Source organism: Silurus meridionalis, chromosome 10, assembly GCF_014805685.1.
Source record: "Silurus meridionalis isolate SWU-2019-XX chromosome 10, ASM1480568v1, whole genome shotgun sequence".
NCBI lineage: Eukaryota > Metazoa > Chordata > Actinopteri > Siluriformes > Siluridae > Silurus > Silurus meridionalis.
The window spans coordinates 14,011,375-14,024,033 of record NC_060893.1 but is presented as its reverse complement, the minus strand read 5'-3'; the positions used below and the strand labels follow the sequence as shown (position 1 = coordinate 14,024,033).

The window sequence follows — 12,659 nt, the reverse complement described above, 5'->3', positions numbered from 1 at the left end:
TAGAAGCCATAATAATCATTCCCCTTGCTACACTAAAGTAGAAACAGGAAGCAAAGTGACTAATTAAAGTCATGCATGTGTCACTGAGTGGGGAATCTTCCACACATTATAAGCGCTGCACAAGAGGTCAGTTGTAGTGAATTTACAAAGAACAAGGATTGATTCCCTCGAGTGCTCTCAGGCTTAACCGTGTACACATTTCAGCAAACATACAAACTCTGTTCTTAAATTGCCTCATATCCAGGGTGTGACCTCCGTTGAGCCATTACACATAAATTATACATTTTAGAAAAATGTATCATGAGTTTTTTGTGTTTAAGTTGTTTTATTTATGCCTTCTTTACAACTTATATTCACGTAACCCAAAACATTCCCTATTCGCTCTTCCTGGATGAGTCTATCCTGGGTGTGTCTGTCACTCCAGTTTTTAAATATGGGGAAAGGAAAAAGAGACCAGTCTTTAGAACCAACCATGTAAGAACCAAAACCTTTCTTGCCTACTTGTAGGCAGTACACTTAGCTCACTGATCACAGTAGAAAAAGTAAGATGCCATTTAGTTAATCATCATACAAACAGCACTGTCTGCACGGGTCTGTCATTCCTTTCTTCCTTCCAGAATGCAGGCTGGAATGTGTGTCAAAGTGTGATGGCAGTAAATGACAAAAAGAAGGTCAATCACATCTTGTTCACTGAAATAAATCACATATATTTGAAATACACAGCATGATTACATTTTCAGGTTTAGAGCTAGAGCAGGTTCCTAGCCAAATCAACTGGCTCAGGCAATATGCTTGATTTAAAATAAAACAGAAGGTGAGACCTGAGCCATGGTTCTGATGTAAGAAGAAGACTTTGTCTGGTTTTGAGGTTTGGATTCTCTGCTCTGTAATCAGCACCAAACAAAAAGGATTTGTTTCGTTTTTTTTTTCTCCAGCTACTGTTTTATAGAATGATTTACATCTGAAATTTAGAAGATGAAAGGACGAGGGAAAACATTTTTGGGTCATCTGCTGTGCTTTTGCTGTGCAAACATCAGTTTCAGGTCAGGGGTTCTACACAGTCTTAAAAGTCTGTTGGTGAAGTGTGAAGGTGTGAAATATTTGTGGAAGTTTGGGACATGGTCTGTGTCAAAGTGTTTGTGTCTGAGCGAATGCTGAGTTTCACATCTGGTGTTGTTCTTTTGAAGGTTTGATAATTAGTGAGGTAGACTGAGGGGAAACATTATTCCTGTACAATTCCTGTACAAAAGTGCATTCAACGCCCACCCCCCCACCCCAAACTCTAGTTATACAACTTTTATTTATTGTAGCTGCCTTGTTTTTACCCAATTTTCTCGTCCTAATTGTAACATGACCTCACCATGTTTTCAGCTACACTTTCTCACACATTTTGTTCATAATTATTTCATTTCCCGTTTGGCTTAAATACTTGTTACGATGTTTTAGGCATTTATTTACCACCTACAGATTGCAGTTTGTAAATTCTTTGATTAGTCTGCTGTTTCAACAATCCCACATCTTTACAGCTGGTAAAGCCTTAACAGGGGGTTGATTTCTTAACAAACATATTTTATATTAGCTAGGAAAAAAATACAAATCATTCATTCAGACTGTAGCCTGAACATGTGTTTGCATTCAGCCCAATATTATTCCTGCTACATCGAATCCAAATGATGTTTAAATGATTACATTCATTAACATGAAACTCCACCTGATAATCTGTTGGCCAAATCATGGCTTACATCCCTGAGGATATAGCAAAAGTCATCTATAGGGTGTATGGTTTTGTGTGCAAGAGCATGTGTTTAACACTTGTGAATTTTTTAAATATTTATTCCTTTTTCCACACGGATGGTTGCTTTAAGTATGGAAAATATTTACTACTGCTTACTTCTTGTTTCGGGGTTTTTCAGAGGGCAGACAGTTCGCAGAGTTCTTCATCTGTGCTACAAACACAAAAGTGTGATCTGCTTCTGTGTTCTCACATTAATATTGGTCCTTTCTTATGGAAAGATCCTACTTATATACAGCAGATGACATCATTATGTTTTTATTTATGTATTATGTATGTATCTATCATGACAGTAGGGAGCATGTTCAAGCATTATACAAGCTACATGGTATACACTCACTGGCCACTTTATTACTAGTACAGGGTTGGACCCCCTTTTGCCTTCAGAACTGCCTTAGTCCTTCGTGGCCTAGATTCAACAAGGTACTGGAAACATTCTTTAGAGATTTTGGTCCATATTGACATGATAGGATCACGCAGTTGCTGCAGATTTGTCGGCTGCACATCCATGTTGCGAATCTCCCGTTCCACCACATCCCAAAGGTGCTCTATTGGATTGAGATCTGGTGACTGTGGAGGCCATTTGAGTACAGTGAACTCATTGTCATGTTCAAGAAACCAGTCTGAGATGATTCACGCTTTATGACATGGTGCGTTATTCTGCTGGAAGTAGCCATCAGAAGATGGGTACACTGTGGTCATAAAGGGATGGACATGGTCAGCAGAAATACTCAGGTAGGCTGTGGCGTTGACACGATCTCAATTGGTACTAATGGGCCCAAAGTGTGCCAAGAAAATACCCCCACACCATTACACTACCACCACCAGCCTGAACCGTTGATACAAGGCAGGATGGATCCATGCTTTCATGTTGTTGATGCCAAATTCTGACCCTACCATCCGAATGTTGCAGCAGAAATCGAGACTCATCAAACCAGGCAACATTTTTCCAATCTTCTATTGTCCAATTTTGGTGAGTCTGTGCGAACTGTAGCCTCAATTTCCTGTTCTTAGCTGTTAGGAGTGGCACCCGGTGTGGTCTTCTGCTGCCTCTTCTGCATACCTCGGTTGTAACGAGTGGTTATTTGAGTTACTGTTGCCTTTCTATCAGCTCAAACCAGTCTGGCCATTCTCCTCTGACCTCTGGCATCAACAAGGCATTTGCGCCCACAGAACTGCCGCTCACTGGATATTTTCTCTTTTTCGGACCATTCTCTGTAAACCCTAGAGATGGTTGTGCATGAAAATCCCAGTAGATCAGCAGTTTCTGAAATACTCAAACCAGCCCGTCTGGCACCAACAACCATGCCACGTTCAAAGTCACTTAAATTACCTTTCTTCCCCATTCTGACACTCGGTCAGAAGCTGCAGCAAATCGTCTACATGCCTGATTGCATTGAGTTGCTGCCATGTGATTGGCTGATTAGAAATTTGCGTTAACGAGCAGTTGGACAGGTGTAACTAATAAAGTGTTCAGTGAGTGTATATTCTGACCAAGCATAACACTGTGACCACCTGCCTAATATTGTGTTGGTACCCCTTTTGCTGCCGAAACAGTCCTGACCCATTGAGCATTAACTTCTTCAGTAAATTGAGCTGCAGGAGCTCGTCTGTTGGATCGGACCACACCTGCATCAGTGAGCTTTTGGCTGCCCATGACCCTTGTCACCGGTTCACCACTGTTCCTTCCTTGGACTACTTTTGATAGACACTGACCACTGCAGGTATGCCCACAAGAGCTGCAGTTTTGGAGATGCCCTGACCCAGTCTTCCCTTGGCCCTTGGTCAAACTCCTTACGCTTGCCAATTTGTCCTGCTTCTAACACATTAACTAGGAGGACAAAATGTTCACTGGCTGCCTAATACAGGTGCAGCTGAATAAATTAGAATATAATAAAAAAAAAATTTGATTCATTTTAGTAATTAAATACAAATAGTGAAACTTGTATATTATATCGATTTATCACACTTTATCACACCCAGACTGATATATTTCAAGTCTTTATTTCTTTCAATTTTGATGATTATGGCTTACAGCTAATAAAGAATTTGGGGGAGATTCACAAAGAGCTGACCGCAGCTGGAGTCAGTGCTTCAAGAGCCACCACACACAGACGTATCCATGTCCTACAACTGGCGCATTCCTTGTGTCAAGCCACTCCTGAACCAGAGACAACATCAGAGGTGTCTTACCTGGGCAAAGGACAAAAAGGATTGGACTGTTGCTCAGTGGGCCAAAGTTGTCTTTTCAGATGAAAGTAAAGAACATTTTGCATTTCATTTGGAAATCAAGGTCCCAGAGTCTAGAAGAAGAAAAAAGAGGCACAGAATCCAATTTGCTTGAGGTCCAGTGTAAAGTTTGGACAGTCAGTGGTGGTTTGGGGAGTCATGTCATCTGCTGGTGTTGGTCCACTGTGTTTTATCAAGTCCAAGGTCAGCACAGCCATCTACTAGGAAGTTTTAGAGTACTTCATGCTTCCCTCTGCTGTCCAGCTTTATGGAGATGCTGATTTCATTTTCCAGCAGGATTTGGCACCTGCCTACACTGGTTGGTTAAATGAACATGGTGTTGGTGTGCTTGACTGGCCAGCAAACTTACCAGACTTGAACTCCATAGAGAATCCATGGGGTATTGGCAAGAGGAAAATGAGAAACAAGAGACCAAAAAAATATAAATGAGCTGAAGGCCATTGTCAAAGAAACCTGGGCTTCCATACCTCCTCAGCAGTGCCACAGACTGATCACCTCCATGCCACGCCCAATTAAAGCAGTAGTTAAAGCAAAATGATCCCCTACCAAGTATTTAATACATATACAGTAAATAAACATAATTTCCAGAAGGCTAACAATTCACTAGAATGTTTTTTTTTATTGCTCTTATGAAGAATTCTGTGTTTTTTCTTTAAAAGAAATAAACACTTTTAATATACCAGTCTGTATGTGGTGAATCTATATATTATACGAGTTAAATGTTTTGTATTGAATTACTAAAAAAATCTATTTTTTAATGATATTCTATTGAGATGCACCTGTATATCCCACCCACTAACAAGTGCCATTATGAAGAGATAATCAGTGTTATTCACTTCACCTGTCATAATGTTATACTGTCACAATGTTATGCCTGATGATTACAAAATCACTCATGCACTGGATAAGTGATGCAGAATAATGAAATGGTTATAAGACATTATTGTATCAATGCCCCATTCTCAGCAATTGTGTGTGGTAAAGTGATGAGAGACATAGTGATAGTGTATTTAGTGTATGTGAGAAAAGTCACTGAGACTGAAGCATCTGGAAAATAAAATGCTCTTTGGAAAGCAGAATATGGAAAACTTCTTCATAATATTGCCCTGTGCTTGGCACCCACACCAGAATGATGTTTATGCAATACAGATGCTCTAGCTAGAAGCACACTGTTTGATGCCCAGAAATATATACACACTCAGGCTTTGGGAAGAGATAGATTTAGCAACCAACGATATAAACATGTGCAGATGGTTATGGTAAAGGAATTTCATAGTGGATATGAAGCTGTGCACTTGACTAACAGATGATTAAGTCCCTCAAGCTGTTCTGTAAGCATCTGTGGGACAGTCTATATACAAAATGAACTCTAAAGATCTAAAGTCTTTAGATTAGTGTGGTTGTAATTACATTGTGCAGACAAAGTCATGGTCAAACTTTGAAATTTGGGTCAAACCTTTAAAAAACAGTTTTGTCAGCACTATGGCAATCAGTTTCTCATGCAGAAATGAGTCATGGCTAAACAACACATCTAAAATACAGTCTGCATTGAACATGCCATCATGCTAGATCCAAACCACCAAATCCCCCTTCAGAGCTGATGACCAAAACAAAGACTGGTCTGCATTAGACCTAAGATACAGGCCAGAAGACAGATTGTGCATGCTCTCATTGTCTTGCCAGAAACTAAAACAGTCACAGGCACAATATGGCAATAACAGTGTCTAGTCGGTAAACAGAAAAAATGATTCATTTTGTTGAATATTTAGGGGTTTTTTTTGGTTTTTGGATTTACGTTCATTTATCATGACAATTACATACAGTGTTTCCCTACTCTTAGCTCTACATTCACTACAAAGCTTTCTATCTTATCACTAAAGCCCTAGTTGGTGTTAGCGCTGGAATATCTTGCTAGTTTAGTCGACGGCCAATGTTTTTATACTGCCCTTAAATTCTAGCTAGCTCCCTAGGAGACTGTCAAATCCAAATTACAATCGTGTGCATCTGTTTAACCTAGCCTATTTATAGTTGGTTCTTGTATTATATTGGTTTTTTTTTTTTTGGTTATTTGTGGGATTTATAGCTTAGGATTTGTGGCTTAATATTTTTATGTAGATAATTTTGTGACATTTAAAAATAAAAATGAAAAATTGATAAAAGAAATACGAGAAAATAAGACACTGTTCAGTTCAATAGGGAAACTACAAACAGCAGCATGTGTAGAAATGTATAAGATACTATACTTGGATTATAAAATAGAAAACAATGTAAAAATCTGAAGCAAAAGTAGTAAAATAGTATAAAGAAAAAGATTAGGGATGCACCGAATATTCGGCCACCGAAAATGTTCAGCCAAAAATGGCCCAAAAGTGCATTTTCGGTTTTCGGCCGAAAAAACACGGCCGAAACAGTGTGTTGTGATGACGCAAACAGAAACCGCGGCCTGCACGTGCTTGTCGGTGTGGACGTATTTCAGTATATCTGAGAAAGATTCACGGATAGCGGTTTGCAAAACATGTAATCGCAAAATTTCAAGAGTCAGCAAAAACTTTCTCCACGTCGGGTTTAATTTATCACCTGAAATCCAAACATCCCGATCGCTATGCTGAATATAAGAGGAACCGCGGCACAGAAAAGCAAAACCCCTCCGAGCATGCCTACTCTGTCTGTGGCGGACGTTTTTGAAAAGGCAGGAAGTTTCCCAGTGATATTGTTGTATTGTTGTATTTTTAAGCAGTTGCACTTGTTCTGAATGCACTTTGTTTTTATGAAAGAACATACTTAATTTTACAACCTTTTAGCAGGCCATTATTATTGAAGTGCATTTAAGTTAAACATTTAAGTTTGAATTTTAATTAATTTTATCCTGTGCATTGTTGCAATGTGCTATAAATAAATATTTTCATAATTTGTAATTTGAAATTCCTTGATTTTAGTAAGGTTAGTACACAGTCATAGCCATAAGTGCAATGGTAATAATAATTGGCAGAATTTCTTTCGGTGTTTCGGTTTTCGGCCTTGCTTTCCTCTTTTTCGGTTTTCGGTTTCGTCCAAGAATTTTCATTTCGGTGCATCCCTAAAAAAGATAGACCTAAACACTGTATAAAGAAAGAAATAAGTGTTTTTGCAATAGTTTAAAAATTATTTAAAGTTATAAGTGAAAAGAGTGATTGAAGGGTTGTTGAGTTTAAAAGTGAGTTTTAAGTGTAAAAAGTGATAAGCAAAGCAAAATAATGAATGAATTCCCAGGTTAAGGTTTACTTAATTATAAGTAGTAGCAATTCTGTTGCAGTCTTAATATTATAGTAAATATGGTAAAAAAAAGAAAAAAGAAACACAGTGACAAGGCAAACATTTTATTGCTTATAGCGGTATGCAAAAGCATTGTTGCTCGACACAAATGTTTGGGCACACCTGGCCAAATGACAGAGGTTTTTTTTTTTCCTCAAAGCCAACCTTCCATTTGAAACTGAAAGAGGATTGGCCTCTGTACAGGACAGTGATTCAAAACATCACAAATCAAGGTTACTTGCTCTTAGAAAGGCAAGATGAACTTGTGAAATTGCCCTTACATTCCTTGATTTGAACATCATTGAAAATCTGTGTGTAAATCTTAATCATGCTGTGCATGCAAGTCGGCTCAAGAATATCTTCAGACATTAAGGACCTTTGGGTTGAAAATTCATACAACAAGATGACTGCTAGCAGGCACCATAAAACATTTGCAAGCTTAAATAACAAGTGTAATAAGTGTATTGTTTTACATATTACATAAGTAGTATACACAAAATGATTATTAGTATATTTTATATAGTTTTATCAAATATAAAATAACTATGCATTAACGTTTGCAGAAAATGTGTTTTTTGTATATAGTTTAATATATAACAAAGTAGTTTGCTGCAGAAAATGTTTTTATCACTTCAAAAACAAACATAATGTGTAATTTGGTGAGGCATATTCATGTGATGGCTGTAGAAAGCAATCAGACAATCTATAAACACATCTTAAGGTGTTTTCACAGTTGGCTCAAAAGCCAGGCTCCACAGCCAAAACCAGAAGCCCCAAATGAATTTGGGGTTCATTTAGGGAGGAGGTCATTATAGCACACTTTCATTAATACAAAATCCTTTTTTCCAAAACTTTTATGCAACTTCATATGCCATTATTCAGTATGCAGGTGAACAAAGTTTAGGTTTAGCTAGGTTTATTTAAGCAATTGAACTACCCTTTGTAGATGCATGGCATGTTTGTTTGCAGGTATAATTGTAAACCATGAGCCGTTATTGTCAAGTCAAGTCAAGTCAACTTAAGTTTATTTGTATAGCGCTTTTCACAACAGACATTGTCTCAAAGCAGCTTTACAGAAATCAACAGTCAAGGTGAATGGTGTGCATTTGTCCCTGATGAGCATTGCCATGGCGACTGTGGCAAGTAAAAACTCCCTTAGATGTCATGAGGAAGAAACCTTGAGAGGAACCAGACTCAAAAGGGGAACCCATCCTCATTTGGGTGACATCAAAAGTGTGATTATAGTCATTAAACAATACAGAACACTGGATAGTGAGAACTAACATGAGCAGTGGAGTGTAAGATTATAAGTATAGTCTTTGTACAGTCTTATTGTATAATAAGATTTCTGTATACCCGTTTGTGACAATTTACACTGTTAAAAGCACTGTATAATTAAAGAGATTACACACTGGTGGATTTGGTTTAAGTGAGCTTCAGTCATCATTTTTTATGAGGACCAGGAATTAGTTCCTGGACTGCTCCCGACAGCATGTAAACTGCAAATCTAAGGCCCAGAGTCTGGAAAAAGACAACTGTGAAAACATCCTTAATCTCCTTGAACACTTCGTAAACTGTCCCAGCATTGAGCATATTATGAATTTTGACGTTCGGGTTTTCACATTATACCATTGATTCTTTTCTTTCTGTGGTTCTGTGCCACCTGTTTGTCATAGTCTACTATTTCCCAAATGCACACTCAGACATACACAAACACACAAGTATTCACAGAGCTCTTTAGTGGTGCCAGACCCCTTAACCTGACTTGTCTGGTCTTTGTGTACTAATGAACTCTGCGGTTTGACTGTTTACATATTGCTTGTATGAATAACTGAACTACTGTATGGTAATTGCTTACAATGTCTTCCATATGTTACCATATGTTACATGTTACCATGGACTTTCCTGGGCAAAGGAGCAGCTTGAGTGAAGCAAGCATGCAGAGGTCCCCAATCAGATAACATCTTCCTCTTCCTCTGCTTTTTAATTCAGTTAGTAGCTGTTTCAGTTTGTTGTGTACAATGCAGTATATTCTGTCTGCTTTGAAAAATGTAGACAAATGGCTGTACATCCCAGGTTTAAAGCATGGAGGTATACATGCATCGCATTTGTGTACGAGACCATAGCTTTTGTTCATACACTGTGTCTTTGTGTAATTGAGGATTATTGACAGTTTAGTTTTCCTGTGAATGCATCTAACCATGACAGTCTCACGCTGTTATAATGATAAACCTTGTTTCTTTATTTATTATATCCTTTCCCAACTTCTGTCATGCTTTTTATTCATTGTTTTCTTCTTCTGCCAAATGTCACTTTTAATCTTTCTCCCATATACCAGCCAGTGATCTGTGTAGTAAAAAGATGCATCCTGAGAACTGAATCATAGATGGTGTTCCAGCTGGATTTGCTCCAGGTAAATGAAGCAACACTTGTAGAGCTTTTAGTGGGTTTGAAATATATGTATATTCTTCTCTGTCTCGATTTATTGCACACAAGAAAATACCAATTTTTGGTGTGTTGTTTTAAACCTGCTTTTATGCTAACAGTGTAACAATTCTAACATCGGAGAGATCATTATTTTAATTCTTGAAAAAAAAATTAGGTGAGAAGAGCATCAGTTGTTTTATTCTTTTCCCAGCAGTCATGTACTCTTGATTCCAGTGCTAGTTGAGGTTGAGTTGAGTCGAGTTGAGTGCAGCTATAGAAGATTGTAGATCTTAGATATAGAAGATCTGTTTAGAAACTGGATTCAGAGCCCTGATTTGATTCTGTGTTAAGTGTACTTACTACAGGGGGAATAAAAGGTACAAAGCTGCCCGAGCAAACATACAATCACCAGCCACTTTATTAGGTACACCTGTCCACCTGCTCGTTAACGCAAATTTCTAATCAGCCAATCACATGGCAGCAACTTAATGCATTTAGGCATGTAGACATGGTCAAGACGATCTGCTGCAGTTCAAACCGAGCGTCAGAATGGGGAAGAAAGGTGATTTAAGTGACTTTGAACGTGGCATGATTGTTAGTGCCAGACGGGCTGGTCTGAGTATTTCAGAAACTGCTGATCTACTGGGATTTTCACGCACAACCATCTCTAGGGTTTACAGAGAATGGTCCGAAAAAGACAAAATATCCAGTGAGCGGCAGTTCTGTGGGCACAAACGCCTTGTTGATGCCAGAGGTCAGAGGAGAATGGCCAGACTGGTTCGAGCTGATAGAAAGGCAACAGTAACTCAAATTAACCACTCGTTACAACTGAGGTATGCAGAATGCATCTCTGAACGCACAACATGTCGAACCTTGAGGCGGATGGGCTACAGCAGCAGAAGACCACACCGGGTGCCACTCCTGACAGTTAAGAACAGGAAACTGAGGCTACAATTCGCACAGGCTCACCAAAATTGGACAATAGAAGATTGGAAAAACGTTGCCTGGTCTGATGAGTCTCGATTTCTGCTGCGACATTCGGATGGTAGGGTCAGAATTTGGCGTCAACAACATGAAAGCATGTATCCATCCTGCCTTGTATCAACGGTTCAGGCTGGTGGTGGTAGTGGTGTAATGTTGTGGGGGATATTTTCTTGGCACACTTGGGGCCCATTAGTACCAATTGAGCATTGTGTCAACGCCACAGCCTACCTGAGTATTGTTGCTGACCATGTCCATTCCTTTATGACCACAGTGTACCCATCTTCTGATGGCTACTTCGTGCCATGTCATAAAGCGCGAATCATCTCAGACTGGTTTCTTGAACATGACAATGAGTTCACTGTACTCAAATGGCCTCCACAGTCACCAGATCTCAATCTAATAGAGCACCTTTGGGATGTGGTGGAACGGGAGATTTGCATCATAGATGCGCAGCCGACATGTTTTAAAAGATTCTGGTACTAACTATACTTTTAAAGTAAAGAAGTATGAGCTCTTAAGTAAAAAGTAGACTGTTTTAGTGTCATGCTGGTAACTGGACCTCACCTCATTAATATTAGGGCTGGCAATCGATTTAAATATTTAATTGCGATTCATCACAAGTCAACTCACGATTAATTGCAACTTAATCACACATTTTTTTTTCTGTTCTAAATGTACCCAAAATTCATACTTTTTAATAAGTTTTTAATACTCTTTATATATATATATATATATATATATATATATATATATATATATATATATATATATATATATAAAATACATTCATTTATATCTGGTTAAAAATGGTCAAACATAAATGCACGCTGCAGAAGTGCATTAAATAAATTTGTGCCGTTAAAATGTATTTGCATTAACATGTTATTAACTAATACATTTTGACAGCCCAAATTAATATATTACAAATATGTAAATATACAAACTGAATTAAAAATGTTCTTACCTAATGAATGTATCCAGGCTGAACATCCACCATATAGAACACAAACAGAGAGAAGATGATAATGATCAGGTGATCAGGAATGTCTCTGTTCTCTGTCATGTTTACACCGCTGACTCCCTCTGTCTCATCCATGTTAACCCCACACTTCTTGTTGCCTTCTGCCTTGCTCGTTATGAGCTTTGTAAACTAGCCTACGTCTGTGGTGTGTGAGAGCCAGAAAATGATACACCAGAGGTAGATTGAGAAAACCATGTAATGACAAGAAATAGGTTGATAGGATGAAAACGGTGCACAATGAGAAGAGAAAATTTTGACATTTCAGCAAAAATATTAAAGCTAAAGTAACAAGCCTGTTTTGAAAATGTAAGGAGTAAAATGTACAGCTGTTTGTGTAAAAATGTAATGAGTGAAAGTAAAAAGCTGTCTGAAAAATAAATAGAGAAGTAAAGTATTGATAACGGAAAAATCTACTTAAATACAGTAACAAAGTATATGTTTTGTACAATGATGAACACCGTATGTACATTTTGTGAATCATTACAGAATGAGAGCAACTTGTGACGCTTGATTATAGTTTATTATAGTTTGCTCATAGACTTAAACCCTAAGATAAGTCTTCTAAACATTTATCACCTGGGATGACCGTGAACAAATCCCGGCCTTGTTGTGGTCCCTTTATATGAGAGAGATTATTTAAAGTATGCATATACTAGTTCGAGAACATGATGAATGCATGTTTTGATGAACTCTTCAACTCCAGTGAGTTTTAGGCACTGGTGGTTGAACATTGGGGCAGTCCTCTGTCATGAAAATAGATGTTTGCCTTAGAGGTTATCTGTGTGAACATAGATTTAAACCTGTATAGACTTGCTGGTTATACCTGTACTTCTTTGTACTTATTTGTCTCCATAATCCTGATGATTTACATTTCCAAGCATCCTTGGCTATGTC

The 12,659-nt window shown here is 38.1% G+C and overlaps 1 protein-coding gene across 8 annotated transcripts in view; it reads left to right on the top strand.

The window, feature by feature from the left end:
• The window catches only part of LOC124392311, a 197,958-nt gene that overhangs the window by 4,115 nt on the left and 181,184 nt on the right, over positions 1-12,659 (top strand). For 4 of the 8 annotated variants that reach the window (XR_006927142.1, XR_006927143.1, XM_046859179.1 and 1 more), the window contains exons 2-3: positions 9,249-9,324; positions 9,672-9,746. The exons of 2 other annotated variants lie outside the window; for them this stretch is intronic. The gene's annotated coding sequence lies outside the window, so the exon portion shown is untranslated. The remainder of the gene's footprint in view (positions 1-9,248; positions 9,325-9,671; positions 9,747-12,659) is intronic. 2 more of the 8 variants (XM_046859174.1, XM_046859175.1) reach the window with 2 other exon arrangements.